General features: G+C 38.3%; 1 protein-coding gene across 6 annotated transcripts in view; it reads right to left on the bottom strand.

The window, feature by feature from the left end:
* ANKIB1 (ankyrin repeat and IBR domain containing 1) overlaps positions 1-21,335 on the bottom strand; it is a 155,984-nt gene that overhangs the window by 98,973 nt on the left and 35,676 nt on the right. The window contains exons 2-3 of one of the 6 annotated variants that reach the window (XM_021936051.2): positions 15,677-15,893; positions 15,385-15,579 (exon numbers count right to left, since the gene is read on the bottom strand). The exons of the other annotated variants lie outside the window; for them this stretch is intronic. The gene's annotated coding sequence lies outside the window, so the exon portion shown is untranslated. The remainder of the gene's footprint in view (positions 1-15,384; positions 15,580-15,676; positions 15,894-21,335) is intronic. 6 annotated transcript variants of the gene reach the window in all.

Here is a 21,335-nt window from a genome sequence, read left to right as displayed (position 1 = left end):
AGTTCTCAACCTTGGTTGTATCTTATAATAACCTGGGGAACTTCAGAGTCCTACTGACCAAACTACATCTCATAACAAAAATCAAGAGTCTCTAGGGAAAGCACCCAGGCACAGGTATTTAAGCTCTTCATATGATTTTCAACATGCAGACACCACTCTATAAAAGGCTTCTGGAGCCCTGAAGCTAAATATCAGGGCAAGATGTCTGTCAAGCCTATTCTGGAGGTAGGCATTAACTACCTACTTACTATAGCAGCACAGTTTCTGGCCCACTACTACATGTAATGAGATCACCATTTGGGTTTTTTAAGGGTTCTTTACTATTGATTTTTTAATTTTAAATATGCAAATACATACATACAGTAGAACTTTTTGAATATATGAACAAAGAATTTAAAAGCTCATGGTTTACTGCAAGAAAACCACTGGTAGCATTCTGATACACAACCACGCTATTTAAATGTGTATGTGTGTGTTCGTGTGCATAAAATACATATGCATACACACAACATAAACGTGTATACATTAATTGGATCATATGACATAATTAAGTTTTTATTTAATTTTTCAGAGGGTTGCCAAATCTTTAGCCTAAAATATTACACTTTTATTGTTTCATCTTGAATAAGAGGAGCAAATCATTCTCTCCTACACTATATACAATATAATACAGCTACTATTTGGAAACTTTCAGTTGTTTTGGTCCTTGATAGAATACAACTCAAATTATAAACATTTTCAGAGTTCTGGATTAGATTAATAAATAGCACATTTTCTGAGATTTACATTAGCACTTTAGTGAAATATTCTATAAGAAAAATAATTTGTATTTAAGAAGTAAAAAAATAAATAAGAAAGTAATGTTATGGGGTACTCATTTAAAGTAACAAGTTTTAAAAAAATCAATAATACTCTAAATGTGCATTAAATATTACTGTTAGTTGAAAAGGATAATGGCATTGAGAAGTCATTTTGTGGCTTTCAGTTATTTTCATATCTGTTTCATTTTAAAATTTTGATCGATGAGCCTGAAAGTCACTAAGAAATGCATTATTTAAATGGTCACAGCTCAATTCCCCTCAGATTTATCTTCACAAACCTTGCCTAGAAATTTGCCACATGTATCCTTTTCCCTAGCCACAGCTATTATTGCCTGAGGTGATTGTTCTCTCTTTGTTTGAATCAAAACCTCAAGTAACATTTCTGGAACTCCAAAATATGTCTATGTATAGAGCTTCATGAGGCAAGCATTGGAGTACCAAAGAGGCGAAAAGAATTCCTTATTTTGGGCTTCTAATTCTTTACAGGAAAACTGGGGCAAAGTTTCATCATCTTTGAGTAGTAAAGCACAGCACTTGATAAGTATTTAATGAGAAGAAGAAAAATGTAGCCTGGGTTGGGCGCGGTGGCTCACACTTATAATCCCAGCACTTTGGGAGCCTGAGGCAGGTGGACCACGAGGTCAAGGCATTCCAGACCAGCCTGGCCAACATAGTAAAACCCTGTCTCTACTAAAAATACAAAAAATTAGCCGGGCGTGGTGGTGGGTGCCTGTAATACCCGCTACTCAGGAAGCTGCGGCAGGAGAATCAGTTGAACTTGGGAGGTGGAGCTTGCAGTGAGCTGAGATCATGCCACTGCACTCCAGCCTGGGCCACAGTGTGAGCTCAGTCTCAAAAAAAAAAAAAAAAAGAAAAAAACGTAGCCTGTGGATGGACTCCAGAAAGTTTTACTTAATTTCTGATTAACTTTTAATTGTGAATGCCTTTATAACTCTAGCTTTCTTTTTTAAAATTTTTACTTTTGTGGATACATAGTAGGTGTATATATTTAAGGAGTACATGAGATATTTTGAAACAGGCATGCAATGCATAATAATCACACCAGGGTAAATGGGGTATCTACCACCTCAAGCATTTGTCCTTTGTGTTACAAACAAAACAAACCGATTATACTCTTTTTTTTTTTTTTTTGAGACGGGATCTTGCTCTGTTGCCCAAATTGAAGTGGAGCAGTGCAATCCCAGCTCACTGCAACCTCCGCCTTCCAAGTTCAAGCGATTCTCATGCATCAGACTCCTGAGTAGCTGGAACTACAGGCATACACCACCACAACCGACTAATTTTTGTATTTTTAGTGGAGACAGGGTTTCGCCATTTTGGCCAGGCTGGTCTTGAACTCCTGACTTCAGGTGATCTACCACCTCGGCCTCCCAAAATGCTGAGATTACAGGTGTGAGCCACTGCACCAAGCCCAATTATATTCTTATAGTTATTTTTAAATAAAGTACAATAAATTCTATTATCACTCTACTGTGATAGCAAGATCTTAGTCACTCTATTTTTTTTTGTACCCATCAACCATCCCCAGTTCCCCTTCACCGCACAACAACCCTTCCTAGCCTCTGGTAATCATTCTTCTACTTTCTATCTCCATGGCTTCAATTATTTTGACTTTCAACTCCCACAAATAAGTGTATATTCTAGCTTCAAATCTCTGTCTCCCAACTGCACCATTGATAGGTTAATAATCTGTAACAAAAACTCAACAGTACTTAAATTAACAAACTACTTCTAGAAATCTTTTACAGAAGATGAAGTTCTTCAGAAATAAATAACCAAATCCTAATTCAACTGTTCCCATAAAAATATTTTTAGTAAAAACAGTAACTATATAGAAGTATATAACTGACTTCCATTTTTCATTTTAACTGGATATGGGTCACACACACACTCATACTCAATTTAGTCTTCTGCAGTTATCTGCACTATTGATAATAACAACTTTAAATCTACAACTAAACTCTTTAGCCAGTAGAGAAACAAGCAGAAAGTTCATTCAGGCAACAGGTCCCAATACACACACACACACACACACACACACACACACTCTCTTTCATACACATACACAATTTAGTCTTCTGCAATTATCTGCACTACTGATAACAACAACCTTAAATCTATAACTAAACTCTTTAGCCAGTAGAGAAACAGGCAGGAAGTTCGTTCAGGCAGCAGGTCCCCACACAACCCCATCTCACTGCAGGCTGAAATCAAACAGATGAGTTTCTAAGATTCCAGGAAGCTCAAATTCCAAAGAAATGCTCTAATGGTTACTGTAATAGTACTTCAAGAAAAGGAGAGGATGGGCTGGGCACAGTGGCTTACGCCTGTAATTCCAGAACTTTGGGAGGCTGAGGCAGGAGGATTGCTTGAGCCCAGGAGTTCAAGACAGCCTGGCAAACATGGCAAAACTCTGTTTCTACAAAAAATACAAAAATTAGCCAGGTGTAGTGGTGTGCCCCTGTAGTCCCAGCTACTTGAGAGGCTGAGGTGGAAGAATGGCTTGAGCCCAGGAGGCGGAAGTTGCAGTGAGCCGAGATAGTGCTACTGTACTCCAGCCTGGGTGATAGAGCCAGACTTAACTTTCAAAGGGTAAGGTAAAGAAAGAAAACAAGACAGCAGAAAAAAGAAAAGTCAGTGGACAAAAAGCATGTGGGCAGATAAAATACTAAGCTCTCAACCTGTTCATTCGCCCAGTCAACATGCATTTATTGACCAATGGTAATTTTGTCACTGTGCATCAGAATCACCTGAGGAGATGATTTCAACTGGTCTTAAGGGGCACGAGGCCAGAGTGGGAAATTTAAAAGCTACTCAGTTGATTATAATGCATGTCAGAGTTTAGAACCATGGACTAATTTTGAAACTATGCTAAGCCAAAAGTAGCAGCCAGAAATGTGATGGTGAGAAGCAGTGTGGTAGGAGTCAGCTTGTTATCTAGTTTACCAAGTAACTTAACCTCTTTGAGATGTTTCCTCAAATGTAAACCAGCAGTATTAATATCTACTTTCTTCAGTCAACAAATACAAATGAACAAACGGATAAAAATCACTACATTCATGAAGTTTATATTTCAGTGGGGATACACATATGAACACTGTAAGGCTTTGATTTATATTCTGTGTGCAGGTTTTTGAGCTTGATCTTTCTTGGCTCTTGCTTAATATTTTCAGCAAAAGGCATTTAAGATTTATCCATGTTGATACATAAATCAATAGTTCAACCCTTATTATTACTGAATAGTATTCCACTGTATGGGTATACCACTAGTGGTTTAATCATTCACTTATTGAAGGATAACTTGGTTGTTTCCAGCTGGGGCAATTATTAAGGCTGCCATAACATTCATATATAGGCTTTAAATGAACATAAATTTTAATTTCTCTTGAGTAAATATCCAAGAGTGGAACTGCTGGGATATGTACTAAGTCACATGTTTAACTTTATAAGAAACCACCAAATTGGTTTTCAGAGCAAATGTACCAGGATTCAGAGCATTCAGAGTTATTCTGAACCCTGGTCAGCATTTAGAATTGTCAGTTTCTAGTTAGTGGGATTTTTTTTTCTTTTTTGGTAGCCATTACAATGGATGTGTAGCAGTATTGTACAGTGGTTTTCATTTTCATTTCCCTAATGATGAATGATGTTGAACATGCTTTCATGCTTATCTGCCATGCATACATCTTGATTTGTAAAGTGTCTGTTTAAATAATCTTTTGCCCATTTTTAAGATGAAATATTATTGAATTTGAGATCCAAATAGATGCTATAAAAAGTCCTTTGTTAGAAATGTAATTTGCAAATATTTCACTTTGAGCAAATTTGTATGTAAGGTATTTTGCATATAGACATCCAATAGTTCCAGCACCATTTGTTGAAAAGATTTTCCCTTCTCCATTGAGTTGCCTTTTTATCTTCGTAAAAAGCCAATTGACTGTGTTCTATTTTTCTGTGTGTCTCTCTTTTTAGCAATACTATATTGTCTTGATTACTGGGAGAACAAACATTTTAACAATACTAAGTCTCCTAATCCATGAACATGGTATTTCTATTTATGTCTTCTGTAATTGATTTTCAATGACAGTTCTGTAGTTTGTATCATACAAATGGTACACATATTTGTTAAATTTATACCTAAGTATTTCTTTTTTGGGGGTGCTATCATGAATGGTGCTTTAGAAAATGTCAAATGCCAAGAGTTCATATCTAGAACACAGAAATACAATTGAATTTGTATATTGACCCCATATTCTGAAAATGTAATAAATTCACTTATTAGTTCTAGGTTTTTTCTTTTTCACGGATTTTTTGGGATTGTCTAAAGTAGATTTGTATTATCCATGAATGGTGGCAGCTCCCCCCCTCCCTTTTTTTTTTTTTGAGACGGAGTCTTGCTCTGTCGCCCAGTCTGGAGTGCAGTAGCACAATCTCGGCTCACTGCAAGCTCCATCTCCCAGGTTCAGGCCATTCTCCTGCTTCAGCCTCCCGAGTAGCTGGGACTAAAGGCGCATGCCGCCACGCCTGGCTAATTTTTTTGTATTTTTCATAGAGACGGGGTTTCACCGTGTTAGCCAGGATGGTCTCGGTCTCCTAACCTCATGATCTGCCCGCCTTGGCCTCCCAAAGTGCTGGGATTACAGGTGTGAGCCACTGCGCCTGGCCTTTTTTTTTCCTTTTATATCTGCATGTCTTCAGTTTATTTTTCTTGCCTTACTGCACTAGATGAATTTAAAAATTCGTGGACAGAAGTTTGAGAAGAAACATGATATTTGCATGGACTCAAAGCATCTCCCCCAAGATATTTCAAAATTAGAATGTAAAAAACAGCAATCCACAGTGGAGAAGCACAGGAGATAATACTCTGACCAGAAAACACCACCTGTAACCTATTGACATCGTGTACCCCAACCTGATGCACTAAAAAAGGCACATAAGTTCCGTAGTACTCTTGTGAAAAAATTTGTAACATCCACCCAATATGAGAAAATATCACAGAAACTCAAGTTGAGAGATGTTCTACAAATAACTGGCTAGTACTCTTCAAAAGCGTCAAGGACATCAAAACAAGACAGCACAACTGTTCACAGTTTAAAGGAGGCTAAGGAGAAAGAAAACTAAATGCCATATAGGGCCCCAGACTGGATTCTGAAATGGATAAAATGACATTAATGGAAAACTGGTGAAATCTAAACACAGTAAATAGTTTAGTTAGTAGTACTGTACCAATGTTAATTCCTTACTTTTGATAACTACAGTTAATGCAAGGTGTTAACATGAGGGTGAAGGGCATACAGAAACTCTCTGTACTATTTTTGCAACCTTTCCATAAGTCTAAAAGTACTTAAAAATAAAAAGGTGAAAACAATTCTAGCTCCTGTGTTTTGGGAAGAGACTGTAGGAAAGCATGAATAGAAACAGGAAGGCCAATTTGCAGGTTACTAGGGTAAACCAGGCAACAGCTGATAGGTTCTTGTACCAGGACTGTAGCAACACAGGTGTTGAGAAGTTGTTTGGATTCTGGATATATTTTAAATGGTGTTTTCTCAAAGAAACCCTTAAAGATGTACACACAGCGGTATGGGTTATTAATCACCCAAAAAAATAAAGCAACAAATGGAATAAAATAAGGATAATATCCTAAATTCACAAACCCTTGAAAGACCAGTTGTCCTCTAGAAAATAAATAGAAAGGCCACTCCAAGAAAAATCAATGTTATTTACTATGATTTTTGGCACCAAACATCGAACCTCTATGCAATCTCTTAACTCAAATTATTAAGCTGGGCCACATGTAAATCACAAGGTCCACTGGTCCCTCTACACTAGATTTCCCTGATGGTGAAAAGAGACAAAGGAAGCGGAGGAAAGGTTTAAAACAGCTGCTGGAATCTAGGTACAATATGCACACCTTCTACTAAAAGGTACACATGCTGGTAATCAGGTCCAACATTAAAATATCTCATTTGGAGAGAAATAAGGCAAATGGCCTCTTTCTGTTAGGGCATGGGGTATTACAGTCAGCTTCAGGGATACCAGGGTTCAAGATTTGACCATATTTAACTTATAGGTGAAGGGGTAGTAGTAGTCATTAAATTACCTTTCTATAAAATCTCCAATGGTTTCCTATAGGTGACAGGATAAAGGCAAACTTAGGAATTGCATAACTAAGGCTACATCATCAAAGTGTTTTTAAGCACAATGAGTTTGCCTGAAGCTGGGGATTGGCACAGGGAATAAGCAGAGGTAAAGCTGTATAGCTAGGTAGGGCTGAACCCTTTGATTCCTACCCTAAGAGTTTGGCTTCAGCTTTAACATTCTCAACTTAATTTTAGGTCATCATAGTTTTTAGTGGTATTTCCTATTTCTGAAATGATAGCTCATTTATTATTTTGTCTACTCTGAACTTGGCCAGTGTAATTCAGTGTTATGTATAGATCTTGTTTCCTATGCCAGAATAATTAATGCAATATAGTTTAGTGAGTTGAAAAAGCATTTAAGATAGAGCTAGTCTAGAACTTGGCAAGTATTTTAATAACAACTGAGGGTTTCTCATCTAGAAAATAATATTCATTTTAGAAGGCTATTGTAAAGATTAAATTTGATAATACACACAGAGCTTCACAATTCATAATAAATTATCTAACATAACTTATCTTCCATTTAAGACTACGAAGTCCACCAATATAAAAACACGCCTTATACTTTTCTATATGAAAAAGTTTATAGTATAAAATTTGTATGAATTTAAAAAATTATAGGACTAGAAAGAACTACATTTAAATCCACTCAGCCTAGGCCGGATGCAGTGGCTCACGCCTGTAATCCTAACACTTTGGGAGGCCGAGGTGGGTGGATCACTTGAGGTCAGGAGTTTGAGATCAGCCTGGCCAACATGGTGAAAGCCATCTACTAAAAATACAAAAGTTTGCGGGAAATTGCTTGAACCCGGGAGGCAGAGGTTGCAGTGAGCCGAGATAGTGCCACTGCACTCCAGTTTGGGCAACAGAGAGAGGCTCTGTCTCAAAAAAAGAAAAAAAAAAAAAATTCTACCCAGCCTCTACTCCAAGATTTAACCATGAAAGCTCCACTCATAAAACCTCCAAACATTCACGGCTTGTTCTAAGTAAATAATTACCTTCTACGCTAGATACCTAAAAAGCTTATCCTAAATTTGGCTACAGAATGTCACTGAATAAAATAAAAACAATGTCCTAAATTCACAAACCCTTGAAGGACCAATTGTTCACTGGAAAATAAGTAGAAAGGCCACTCCAAGAAAAATCAATGCTATTCACTACTATTTTGGGTACCAAATATCTAATCTATATGCAATCACTTACAAATTCTTAAGCTGGGCCATGAGTAAATAACAAGTTCCATTTAGGACAATACATTATGTACTTCTCTATGTGAAAAAAGAAAAGAAAGAAAGAAGGAACAAACGAATGAATGAAGAAAGGTAAAAGAAGGAACAAATGAAAAAAGAAAAGAAAATGCTAAGAAAATATGAATTTTTAAAAATTAAAATGACTTAATGCTAATTTCCCCCATTTATTCTTTTAACAACTGAGATGTCAAATATTGGCAAACTAGTTTTTAAGTCCATAAAGATTTAGGAAACAAACAATAACAATAAAAGCATTAGAAAGTATTACTGTAAGATGAAACTGGTGTAGTTCACTCAGAAAATGACTTGCAATAAAAAGGCTGAATCTGATTGATCAACTGAAAATAAAGAAGGCCTTTAGAAATGTAACGGCAATCAGGGCAGAGTCAACTGAGAAATTTTATGTTCCCCATAGGTAACACACTATAGCCTCTGTTCCTTATGCGTCCTGACTCCCCAATATATGCCTCTTTATCTTCGTCCTATTACTAAAATAGATTGTTAAAATCTAAGGTATTCTATGCATTGTTATAAACAAAAAAACTGTGCTGAGTGCAAACATTAATGAACATAACTTAAGGTGTAGTTTAAATGTCACAAATATTATATTGAAAAGTTAACTTGTATTCATCTAAAGTAAAGAATAAGGAAGTGGCCGGACACAGTGGCTCATGCCTGTAATCCCAGCACTTTGGGAGGCTGAGGCGGGGGGATCACGAGGTCAGGAGATGGAGACCAGCCTGGCCAACATGATGAAACCCCGCCTCTACTAAAAATATAAAAATTAGCTGGGCCTGGTGGCACATGCCTATAGTCTCAGCTACTCAGGAAGTGGAGGCAGGAGGGTCACCTGAGCCAGGGAGACGGAGGTTGCAGTGAGCCGAGACTGCGCCACTGCACTCCAGCCTGGGAAACAGAGTGAGACCCAGTCTCAAAATAAAATAAAATAAAAATAAAATATAAACACTCTACACTTAGGCCACATTAAATTTATTTAAAAAATAAAATAATTATACAGTGATGTTACGAGGTCATTAGGAATTTTTTCAGTTCCATTTATAATCTTACAGGACCATTGTGGTAGATCAAAATATTGTTATGTGGCACATGACGGTACTAACTGAAGGGGACACAGAATTCCTAAGTACAAAATCAGGAGCGGGAGACAGACCTTTTACTGGGAGTACGTGCAAAACATACACACCTTTGGCAGGGAGCAAAGAGGTCTTAGTCTGAAATGCTGCTAAAAATGAAGTCTGATTTAGGAGATTTGGGGCTTAGCTTAACAAACTGCATATTAAGTTGAAGTCCAATGTGGCTTTACTCTGGAAGAAGTTCATGAATACCCCATTTGCAGGAAAACTTCCAAGTATTAGAGGGTACTGAAAATTACCTGAGCTGAGAAAAATCTTTAACCGAGAAAGCAACTTCCCTATAATATAAATTACAGAATTAAAATTCACTTTTCTGTTATTCCAGTGTCTTAACATGGCAGCATTCCAAATAAAATGGCTACATAAACACAAAAGTATTATGAGAGTAATAAAAATATCTATGGCAGTTTGGCTGTCTGAGGTTTCTCAGTAAGCAAGGAGATAATACAACATATTCTGGCTCCTCTTAGATATCTTTTAGATCTACATAGCTTTCACAGTGTAAAAAAGGATACTGTAGTTAGAGAAGAAAATAGCTGCAAAAGCTATATTCAAAAGCCTGCATCTTTTTGCCAAACTGGCAAATGAACACTGAAAATAGCTACCATGAGGTCTACAAGCAGAAAACTGTTGAAACTTGGAATACAACTACTGTATGAAACATCACTCTTTTTTATTTCCCATGAAAACACAATTACCTATAATGATCACAGCTCTCTAAATAAGTAAATTTTCAGATAGCTGAAAATTTTCATAGGCAGTATTCAGCTTTTATACATTTGACTTTGCCACTACTCAAAATGTTGTGTTATACTTTAATTTTCCCTTCACAACTATTTTTCAAACTTTGAATTTAGGATTTTATATACTGACTGAAAAATAAATATTTCAAGCTCTTACACTATGGTGCTGTCGGCAAAGAGTTTAATTTTAGCAACTTCAGCATCTCTATTCAGTGTTGGCTTTCATAATTTTTGAGTAATTTATTGTCCTTAATGCAAAAATACAAGTGAAAATGTTAAACTGGAATGGTTTATCTTGGAATTAGGAAGCCAAGGTCTCAAAGCTGATGCATCTAAGACAGACACAAAAATTACTTATGTTGGCCGGGTATGGCGGCTCGTGCCTGTAATCTCAGCACTTTGGGAAGCAGAGGTAGGTGGATTGCTTGGCAAGACCAGCCTGGGCAACAGGGCAAAACCCTGTCTCTACTAAAAATACAAAAAAATAGCCAAGCATGGTGGCATGTGTCTGTAATGCCAGCTACTTGGGAGGCTGAGGTGAGAGGATCACTTGAGCCTGGGGAGCAGAGGGTGTGGTGCACCGAGATGGCGCCACTGAACTCCAGCCCGGGTGACAGAGACCCTGTCTCAAAAAAGAGAGAAAGAAAAAAAATACTTATGCCCCAAAAGGTGAACTTTTAGCCTCAACTGAGGCGCCATAAACCTAAATCAATCATATTTTCTATTAAAGAAAAAAGATAAAAATTACACACAATTATGGAAGTTTAGAAATCTATAGTCAAATATCTTTTGAAGTAATTTTTACTGCTTTTAAGCAGTGTTAAATGCTTCAAATTTTTTTAAAAAGTGAATTCTATGTTTACACTTTGGGGAACTGATTTCTCTCTAATATACCTTTAATAATTATGTACATATAAAATTAGTACAAGTTCACAAAATATTAAAAGACAACAATTCCCTTTCTCAAACTAACTACAAAAAACAACTACAAATTGCTACAGTACAAAACTGTTTAGATTATATTCACTGGAAAAGAACTTGTTCCACCACCCACTGTTGCAAAGTCATTAAGTCTTCCTAATTTTGCTGTGTCCTCCACCATTAGGTACTGTTTATTACCCATTATTATCACTACAGGGGAAAATCTAGAGGTATTATATTGTGTCAGAGTACAAAACTATTTCACTCCTAGGAGCTCTCCTTTTTAATTCTTCATTGTCCTGCTGAACCTAAATGAATTTATTCAGTTAAATTAAATTTATTCAACATTACAATTTCAGCCCCATTTGTCTGAGGACGTTCTACTTTATTATTTGGAAAAGAGTTAGCATAGCAGGCTTCAGAAGGCTATCCTTAGAAAAGCCTCTTGCCAGACCTAATAGACATCTACAGAACTCTCCACCCCAAATCAACAGAAAATTCTTCTCAGCACCACATCACACTTATTCCAAAATTGACCACATAATTGGAAGTAAAGCACTCCTCAGCAAATGTACAAGAACAGAAATTATAACAAACTGTCTCTCAGACCACAGTGCAATCAAACGAGAACTCAGGACTAAGAAACTCAATCAAAACTGCTCAACTACATGGAAACTGAATAACCTGCTCCTGAATGACTCCCGGGTACACAACGAAATGAAGGCAGAAATAAAGATGTTCTTTGAAACCAATGAGAACAAAGAAACAACATACCAGAATCTCTGGGACACATTTAAAGCAGTGTGTAGAGGGAAATTTATAGCACTAAATGCCCACAAGAGAAAGCTGGAAAGATCTAAAATTGACACTCTAACATCACAATTAAAAGAACAAGAGAAGCAAGAGCAAACACATTCAAAAGCTAGCAGAAGGCAAGAAATAACTAAGATCAGAGCAGAACTGAAGGAGATAGAGACACAAAAAACCCTCCAAAAAATCAATGAATCCAGGAGTTGGTTTTTTGAAAAGATCAACAAAATTGATAGACCGCTAGCAAGACTAATAAAGAAGAAAAGAGAGAAGAATCAAATTGAGGCAATAAAAAATGATAAAGGGGATATCACCACCGACCCCACAGAAATACAAACTACCATCAGAGAATACTATAAACACCTATACACAAATAAACTAGAAAATCTAGAAGAAATGGATAATTTCCTGGACACTTACACTCTCCCAAGACTAAACCAGGAAGAAGCTGAATCCCTGAATAGACCAATAGCAGGCTCTGAAATTGAGGCAATAATTAATAGCCTACCAACCAAAAAAAGTCCAGGACCAGATGGATTCACAGCTGAATTATACCAGAAGTACAAGGAGGAGCTGGTACCATTCCTTCTGAAATTATTCCAATCAATAGAAAAAGAGGGAATCCTCCCTAACTCATTTTAGGAGGCCAACATCATCCTGATACCAAAGCCTGGCAGAGACACAACAAAAAAAAGAGAATTTTAGACCAATATCCCTGATGAACATCGATGCAAAAATCCTCAATAAAATACCGGCAAACCGGATCCAGCAGCACATCAAGAAGCTTATCCACCATGATCAAGTTGGCTTCATCCCTGGGAGGCAAGGCTGGTTCAACATACGCAAATCAATAAATGTAATCCAGCATATAAACAGAACCAAAGACAAGAACCACATGATTATCTCAATAGATGCAGAAAAGGCCTTTGACAAAATTTAACAGCCCTTCATGCTAAAAACTCTCAATAAATTTGGTATTGATGGAACGTATCTCAAAATCATAAGAGCTATTTATGACAGACCCACAGCCAATATCATACTGAATGGGCAAAAACTGGAAAAATTCCCTTTGAAAACCGGCACAAGACAGAGATGCCCTCTCTCACCACTCTTATTCAACATAGTGTTGGAAGTTCTGGCTAGGGCAATCAGGCAAGAGAAAGAAATCAAAGGTATTCAGTTAGGAAAAGAAGAAGTCAAATTGTCCCTGTTTGCAGATGACATGATTGTATATTTAGAAAACCCCATTGTCTCGGCCCAAAATCTCCTTAAGCTGATAAGAAACTTCAGCAAAGTCTCAGGATACAAAATTAATGTGCAAAAATCACAAGCATTCCTATACACCGGTAACAGACAAACAGAGCCAAATCATGAGTGAACTTCCATTCACAATTGCTTCAAAGAGAATAAAATACCTAGGAATCCAACTTACAAGGGATGTCAAGGACCTCTTCAAGGAGAACTACAAACCACTGCTCAGTGAAATAAAAGAGGACATAAACAAATGGAAGAACATACCATGCTCATGGATAGGAAGAATCAATATCGTGAAAATGGCCATACTGCCCAAGGTTATTTTTTGATTCAATGCCATCCCCATCAAGCTACCAATGACTTTCTTCAAAGAATTGGAAAAAACTGCTTTAAAGTTCATATGGAGCCAAAAAAGAGCCTGCATCTCCAAGACAATCCTAAGTCAAAAGAACAGAGCTGGAGGCATCACGCTACCTGACTTCAAACTATACTACAAGGCTGCAGTAACCAAAACAGCATGATACTGGTACCAAAACAGAGATATAGACCAATGGAACAGAACAGAGTCCTCAGAAATAATACCACACATCTACAGCCATCTGATCTTTGATAAACCTGAGAGAAACAAGAAATGGGGAAAGGATTCCCTATTTAATAAATGGTGCTGGGATAATTGGCTAGCCATAAGTAGAAAGCTGAAACTGGATCCTTTCCTTACTCCTTATACGAAAATTAATTCAAGATGGATTAGAGACTTAAATGTTAGACCTAATACCATAAAAACCCTAGAAGAAAACCTAGGTAATACCCTTCAGGACATAGGCATGGGCAAGGACTTCATGTCTAAAACACCAAAAGCAATGGCAACAAAAGCCAAAACTGACAAATGGGATCTAATTAAACTAAAGAGCTTCTGCACAGCAAAAGAAACTACCATCAGAGTGAACAGGCAACCTAAAGAATGGGAGAAAATTTTTGCAATCTACTCATCGACAAAGGGCTAATATCCAGAACCTACAAAGAACTCAAACAAATTTACAAGAAAAAACAAACAACCCCATCAAAAAGTGGGCAAAGGATATGAACAGACAGTTCTCAAAAGAGGACATTCATACAGCCAACAGACACATGAGAAAATGCTCATCATCACTGGCCATCAGAGAAATGCAAATCAAAACCACAATGAGATACCATCTCACACCAGTTAGAATGGCGATCATTAAAAAGTCAGGAAACAACAGGTGCTGGAGAGGATGTGGAGAAATAGGAACACTTTTACACTGTTGGTAGGAATGTAAACTAGTTCAACCATTATGGAAAACAGTATGGTGATTCCTCAAGGATCTAGAACTAGAAGTACCATATGACCCAGCCATCCCATTACTGGGGATATACCCAAAGGATTATAAATCATGCTGCTATAAAGACACATGCACACGTATGTTTATTGCGGCACTATTCACAATAGCAAAGACTTGGAATCAACCCAAATGTCCATCAGTGACAGACTGGATTAAAAAAATGTGGCACATATACACCATGGAATACTATGCAGCCATAAAAAAGGATGAGTTTGTGTCCTTTGTAGGGACATGGATGCAGTTGGAAACCATCATTCTCAGCAAACTATCATGAGAACAGAAAACCAAACACCGCATGTTCTCACTCATAGGTGGGAACTGAACAATGAGATCACTTGGACTCGGGAAGGGGAACATCACACACCGGGGCCTATCACAGGGAGGGTGGAGGGGGGAGGGATTGCACTGGTAGTTATACCTGATGTAAATGACGAATTGATGGGTGCTGACGAGTTGATGGGTGCAGCACACCAACATGGCACAAGTATACATATGTAACAAACCTGCACGTTATGCACATGGACCCTAGAACTTAAAGTATAATAAAAAAATAAAATAAAATAAAATAGTCTGAGGCTAAGTAAAAAAAAAAAAGAAAAAAAGAAAAGCCTCTTGCAAGGTTGATCCATGGCTGGTGTCTGGGAACTTGGATTTCAGGAGGGTTCCCGCCACTCTAACTGATAGGAATCCTTCAAAGTGCCAAAATTGTTTGTATAAATAATGTGGTACATGCTAATCACTGCTTTTCTTCGGAAAGTCTGGAATGTCGGTACATGCTAGTCAGAAGGTACCTATGTGACCAGCTGTCAAGCAAAACCTTGGACACTGAGTCTCTAAAGAACTTCTTTGGCAGATTACATTTCATACACATTGTCATAATTCAATGCTGGAGAAATTATGTAAATTACATACATATTGTATGATTCCATGGGAAGAAGACTCTTGGAAGCTTGCGCCTGGTTTCCTCTGGGCTTCACTCCATGGCCCTTTTCCCTTTGCTGATTTTGCTTCAAATCCTTTTCCCGTTAAGTTTAGCTTTGAACTATATGCTGAGTCCTGTGAGCTCTCTAAGAGAATCACTGAACCTGGCGGTGGTCTTGAGGACCCCTGAAAAAGGTGGTGTCAGAAGTGGGATTTACCAGACCATCTCACTAAAATACGGCAAATGCATTGTTTGGGAAAAGAAAGGATGAATATCACAAACCTTTGATGCCTGGGCAGTTATGGAATTATTCATAATATGAAACAGTAGGTAAGCTGCTTTTTGTTATGAGAGATAAAAGTTGACAGCGAGATTTGAGAATGACAGATCCAATGCTGGGAGAGTTCACCTGCTGATCCCCTGGCTGCTTTGGCAATTTTGGCTAAAGTTGGGGGTTGGGAGATACATCCAAGGTGATGTCTTTTGTTTCTGTTCTTTCCTGAGATAGGAGGAGAAAGAGTCCAAATATTACTAAAAGTAAGCACTGAGTGGGCAAAAAATATAAAAGTTTACACTGTTTTCTCCTCCAAGTGCCAGGGACAGAGGTTAAATCAACTCCCAAGGCTGGAGTAAAGCTTTAGATAAACTCAGAGGAGAAAAAGAGGGAGGGGGTGCCCTCCAAACGTTTCTTAAGCCTAGCTGCTGCTGCACCAACCCCATCACCCTTGCGTTCCATCCAAGATCTACACAAATCCTCCCACCCCCACCACTGTAATATGAACCTATAAATGAGAAATTTACTGCTATGAGTTTAAATAAACGTGTAATTAAATAGGAAAAAGGAAATTTTCACAAAATCATTTTGTATTTTGTGGGCATTGCATCCGGATGTATGGTGAAAGTGATGTAAAATGTTATATGTTTGTAATTTCATAAATGCTAGAGGGATCATCCCAATCAGGAAAGCTGAAAAGAAGAACCGTTAATGGGACAAAACTCCCTTGCTTTCTGCTGCTGGTGAGCAGAACACTTTTTGAGTATCAGAAACAGAGTAAGTCACCATAGCTGATGATTTTTGCCTGCTAGAATGTCTGCAGTTAACGGGAAGCAATTTCTAGATGCAGATACACATTTAGTTTTAAAAACCAGTTTTTATTTACTAATGAGCTCTTATAAAATCAGATTCTGACCCTTAGAGGCTGACAATTTTTCATCCTGATGTGTATGTGTGTGTATGTGTTTGTGTGTTTTTTTGTTCTTTTGTTTTTTGAGTGGGTCAATTTGGACTCTAAGGTTGTCATGATAAAAAAGGCTTAAGAAAAAGCCTTGCTTGTCACTTGGACATGGAACACAGCTGTCTGGTTTTGCAGAGTCTCAGCTTTCTTGCTGCAAAGACTAACTGCAAGCTTTTTGGGAATGTTAAATTCACAGGTCCTAATTACCTGGGCCTATTAGCTAAAACTGTCTGATATGGGTTGTTTCAGCCTTTCAGCAAGAGCTCTGCTGAATGAAAAGCAGGAACAGGCTCAATGAACAGAACTCTGACTCTGGGACTGCTGCAAATTTAGGACACCCCTCTGTGGGCCCTAAACTATGAAAAATATCAATAGATGCCAGTTGGATTGTCTGGGTCACATCCAAATGCCCACAGGAAACAACTTATTCTCTGATGGGACAATCTAAAATTGAGCTGCTGATCGACTCTATATTTTGATGAAGTGGCTAATTGCATTCTTAATTAGTGATTCCTGCCAAAACCTACAAGTTGGGGCACATCACAAGGAGTATGACCCCTTCACGCCTATTCCTAACAGACTGGACTCTGGACTCCCTTTAGGGCAGGGGTCCCCAATCCCCGGGCTATAGCCTGGTACCTGTTCATGGCCTGTTAGGAACCAGGCAACACAGCAGGAGGTGAGCAGCGGGCAAGTGAGCATTACCCCGAGTTCTGCCTCCTGTCAGATCAGTGCAGCATTAGATTCTGATAGGAGCGCAAACTCTATTGTGAACTGCACACACAAGGGATCTAGGCTGTGTGCTCATTATGCCTGATGATCCGAGGTAGAAGAGTTTCATCCCGACACCATCCCCACTCTGCTGTACGTGGAAAAACTGTCTTCACATAATCGGTCCCTAGTACCAAAAAGTTTGGGGACCACTGCTCTAGGGGATGTCTCACCGCCTTTGCCTTGTGCTCGGGTTTCTTGATTCGTTGCAACTTACAACAATAGACTGATAAACCTGAGTCTACTTCCCTTATCTTTCTCCTCGCACACACATCTTAGTGAGACAGTTTGATTATTAAAGGAAGCTTTCCCCAAAAAGGGATTTTTTCCTAGGCTGCTCACCAGGTAATTGGTTAGGAAAAAAAGAGTGGGGAAGTTATGTAAATTCATTATGAAAATTTTTGAAAATTCAGAGTTCATCCTGACCAATTCCTGAATATAATGTGTCTTTCTGGTCAAATTACATAAATACATTGTTCTAAGAAAATGCTTTTGTCCCTCTTGCACTCAACCTTTTGGGATAAAAACTCTGGATGAGAACAAGAGATAGCTGAAAAATTATGAAGTTAAGATTGTTAAATGGGACACATTTTGTAACAAGACATAAAACAAAAACCTGGCACCTACGGAGGCATAGGAAATGATTTGTTTTTCAGAACTGTTTCTGGAAGTGTTCCTCTCTTCCTGAAGGAAAACTGCCCATGCTGCCTTCCTAAGTGTCTTCAGCACTTTGAACTCAAACTGACTGCTGAGCCTATGATTACACCTAACAGCCCTGACTACGAGACAGCAGAGGCCGGCCCAGCTTCTGCACTTTCTTTTTCCTTTTTAAAAAAATTCTTTATTTTATTATTTATTTATTTTGAGATAGGGTCTCATTCTGTAGCCCAGGCTGGAGTACAGTGGTATGATCATAGCTCACTGAAACCTTGAACTCCTGGGCTCAAGCAATCTTCCTACCTTAGCATCCTGAGTAGCTAGGACCACAGACACGCATCATCATGCCTGGGTAATTTTTTTTTTTTTTTTTTGACACAGAGTTTCACTTTTGCTGCTCAGGCTGGAATGCAGTGGCATGATCTCTGCTCACTGCAACCTCCGCCTCCCAGGTTCCAGCGACTCTCCTGCCTCAGCTTTCTGAGTAGCTAGGACTATAAACACCTGCTACCACGCTGGGCTAATTTTTGTATTTTGAGTAGGGACAGGGTTTTACCATGTTGGCCTGGCTGGCCTCGAACTCCTGACCTCAGGTGATCCACCTGCGTCGGCCTCCCAAAGTGCTGGGATTACAAGCGTGAGCTACCATGCCTGGCCTAATTTTTTTATTTTTAGTAGAGAAGAGGTCTCCCTATGTTGCCCAGGCTGGTCTTGAACTCCTGCCTTCAAGCGATCCTCTGGCACTGGCCTCCCAAACTGCTGGGATTACAGGTGTGAGCCTCCACACCCACTCCCTGAACTTTCACACAGAACATCCATAAATATTGTCATCCATAGATGTGAGGCAAATGAACTGGTATGGACAAGCAAATCTGTTTGGAACTGACTGTATTTAGCCATTCTTGAAACCAAATACCAAACTGAATTAACTGGACTGGAAACCCTTGGGCAGGAGACCCAATGGTGAGAGTTCATACTGGGGACTGCCTGACTAATACAGATGCTCCTCGACTTATGATGGGGTTATATCTGAATAAAGCCACTGTTAAGTCAAAACCATAAGTCAAAAATGCATTTAATACCCCTGTAAACCAATCATAAAGTTAAAAAACTGTAATTCAAATAATCATTAAGTCAAGGACTGTCTGCATATGTCCTGTTTGGAGTATTCTAACAATTGTGAATTCTTTGTTTCCAGGAGTACTGTATATTAGTCCATTTTCACAGTGCTATAAATACCTGAGACTGGTTTATAAAGAAAAGAGGTTAAATTGGCTCATGGTTCTGCAGGCTGTACAGGAAGCATGATGACCGCATCTGCTCCACTTCTGGGAAGGCCTCAGGAAACTTACAATCACGGCAAAAGGGAAAGGAGGAGCAGACACTTCAAACGGTGGGAGCAGGAGCAGGAGCAAGAGAAAGAGCAAGGGGGGAGGTGCTAAGCACTTTTACACAACCAGATCTCACAAAAACTCACTTATTATCACAGCAAGGGGATGGTGCTAAATCATTCATGAGAAATTCGCCCCCATGATCCAATCACCTCCCACCAGGCCCAACTTCAACATTACTGATTACAATTCAACAAGAGATTTGGTAGAGACACAGATCCAAACCATATCAGGTACTATGAGTGTCCTCTGGAAATGCACTCCTTTCATGTCTACCCTGATTATCAGGACACTGCTGAAAAGCCTGAAGAACTTACATGATTCAACTTAACCAGATACGTGCTGTCCAAACTGATGCTTCAGGCCAGATAAAAACGAAACTAAAATGCAGAAACTGAAGGTGGAAGCCACCTGGCTTTCTATGATAGACCTTTATAATCAATGAAATTTGTTTTAACTGGCTGAATTCTGGACCTCCAAAGAGCTTAGCTGTCAAGCTACCTTGGCTAAATGCCAAGGCAGTGGACCATGCAGAAAAAAGTTAGCATATCAGGCTTGAGATGGCTATCCTTACAAAGGCTTGCTTGCAAGACTGGCCCATGACTGGTATCTGGAAACTTGGATTCCTCTCCTAGGGAATAAACTTTTGACCTTTTAAGGTTTCCATAGTGGAGACAGGAATTTTTAAAGTTTTAGAAATAAAGATGGCGTCAGCATAAATATAGTGTCTGTGTCTGTCACAGATGCCATTTCTACCTATTAAATTGGTAAATGAGTTTGGAAACACAAATTGAAGCCATTACTCATTGCTGGTGGAGGTACAATTTGGAACAATTGTTCTGTAGAATAATTTTACAGTATTTGTTCATGTTGAACACAAATATGCCTTGGACCTAGAATCCCGACTTTACATATATTCACCTCTATATATTATCTAATATATGTATTTTCTGTATCTAAATGAGATGTAATGAGACCAACTTTTAACAAGCTAAAAATATCAGTGTACATCTATGTACTAAGTATAGTTTTGCAAAACTTTTTATATGTAGATGTAGATATATCACACACAAAGACATACGGCATGTGTATGTGTACATAAGGTTGTGATATAAAATTACTTATTGTGGGTTATAATTTTGAAAAAGTAATGGATATTATCCTAGGATAATTCCTGTAACAGGTACACAGAGAGACATGTACAATGATGCTTATTTTGGCATTATTTATAATAGCAGGGGTTAGGCAACCAGCAAGGGCTACTGTAGGATGAAACTGACTTGGTGGTTTTATTATGTATCCCAACTGTCAAAATCTTTAGGTCTATTCCTTTAGGCTAAGTGGAGGAAAGAAGCTGGGGGAGGTCTCGCCATTTAGTTTGTACACTTTTACTTAATCCCAATTCCAAAATGGTGCATCACCCCCCGCTCTATGTCCCTGTCCTTCTGGCACACTTTTTCCAGGTTAATATACCTCCTGTCTTCTTCCTGCCATTTGGGATTGAATTAATTTTTCATTGTGTAGAACTATCCCTCACATTTTGCAATGTTAATCATCCCTGACCTCTGCCAATTAAATATCTGTAGTGTTTTCCAGACACTGTTACAATTTTTTCCAGGTATTTTCAAATACCTTCCTGAGTTGGTGATAGGCAGCACCACCCCAACTCACAGGAGGAAATCATTAAAACAATTGGGAACAATACTTTTTAAACATCTGCTCATTTGATTCAAAGTAGACTTACATCAGTAATATCTAAGTACAGAGATGTCTATGTCATACTCCCCAGTAATCAAGTAAAAATGAAAACTTAGTCAATATGCTCCTTAAATCCCATTAAATGAGAATAAATTAAGAAAAAAGGATAAATCTACAAGGTCGAAAAGA

The sequence above is a fragment of the Papio anubis genome, chromosome 4 (genome assembly GCF_008728515.1).
Source record: "Papio anubis isolate 15944 chromosome 4, Panubis1.0, whole genome shotgun sequence".
NCBI classification, from domain to species: Eukaryota; Metazoa; Chordata; class Mammalia; order Primates; family Cercopithecidae; genus Papio; species Papio anubis.
Note: the sequence above shows the minus strand (reverse complement) of the source record. Positions and strands in the feature narration are given on the sequence as shown.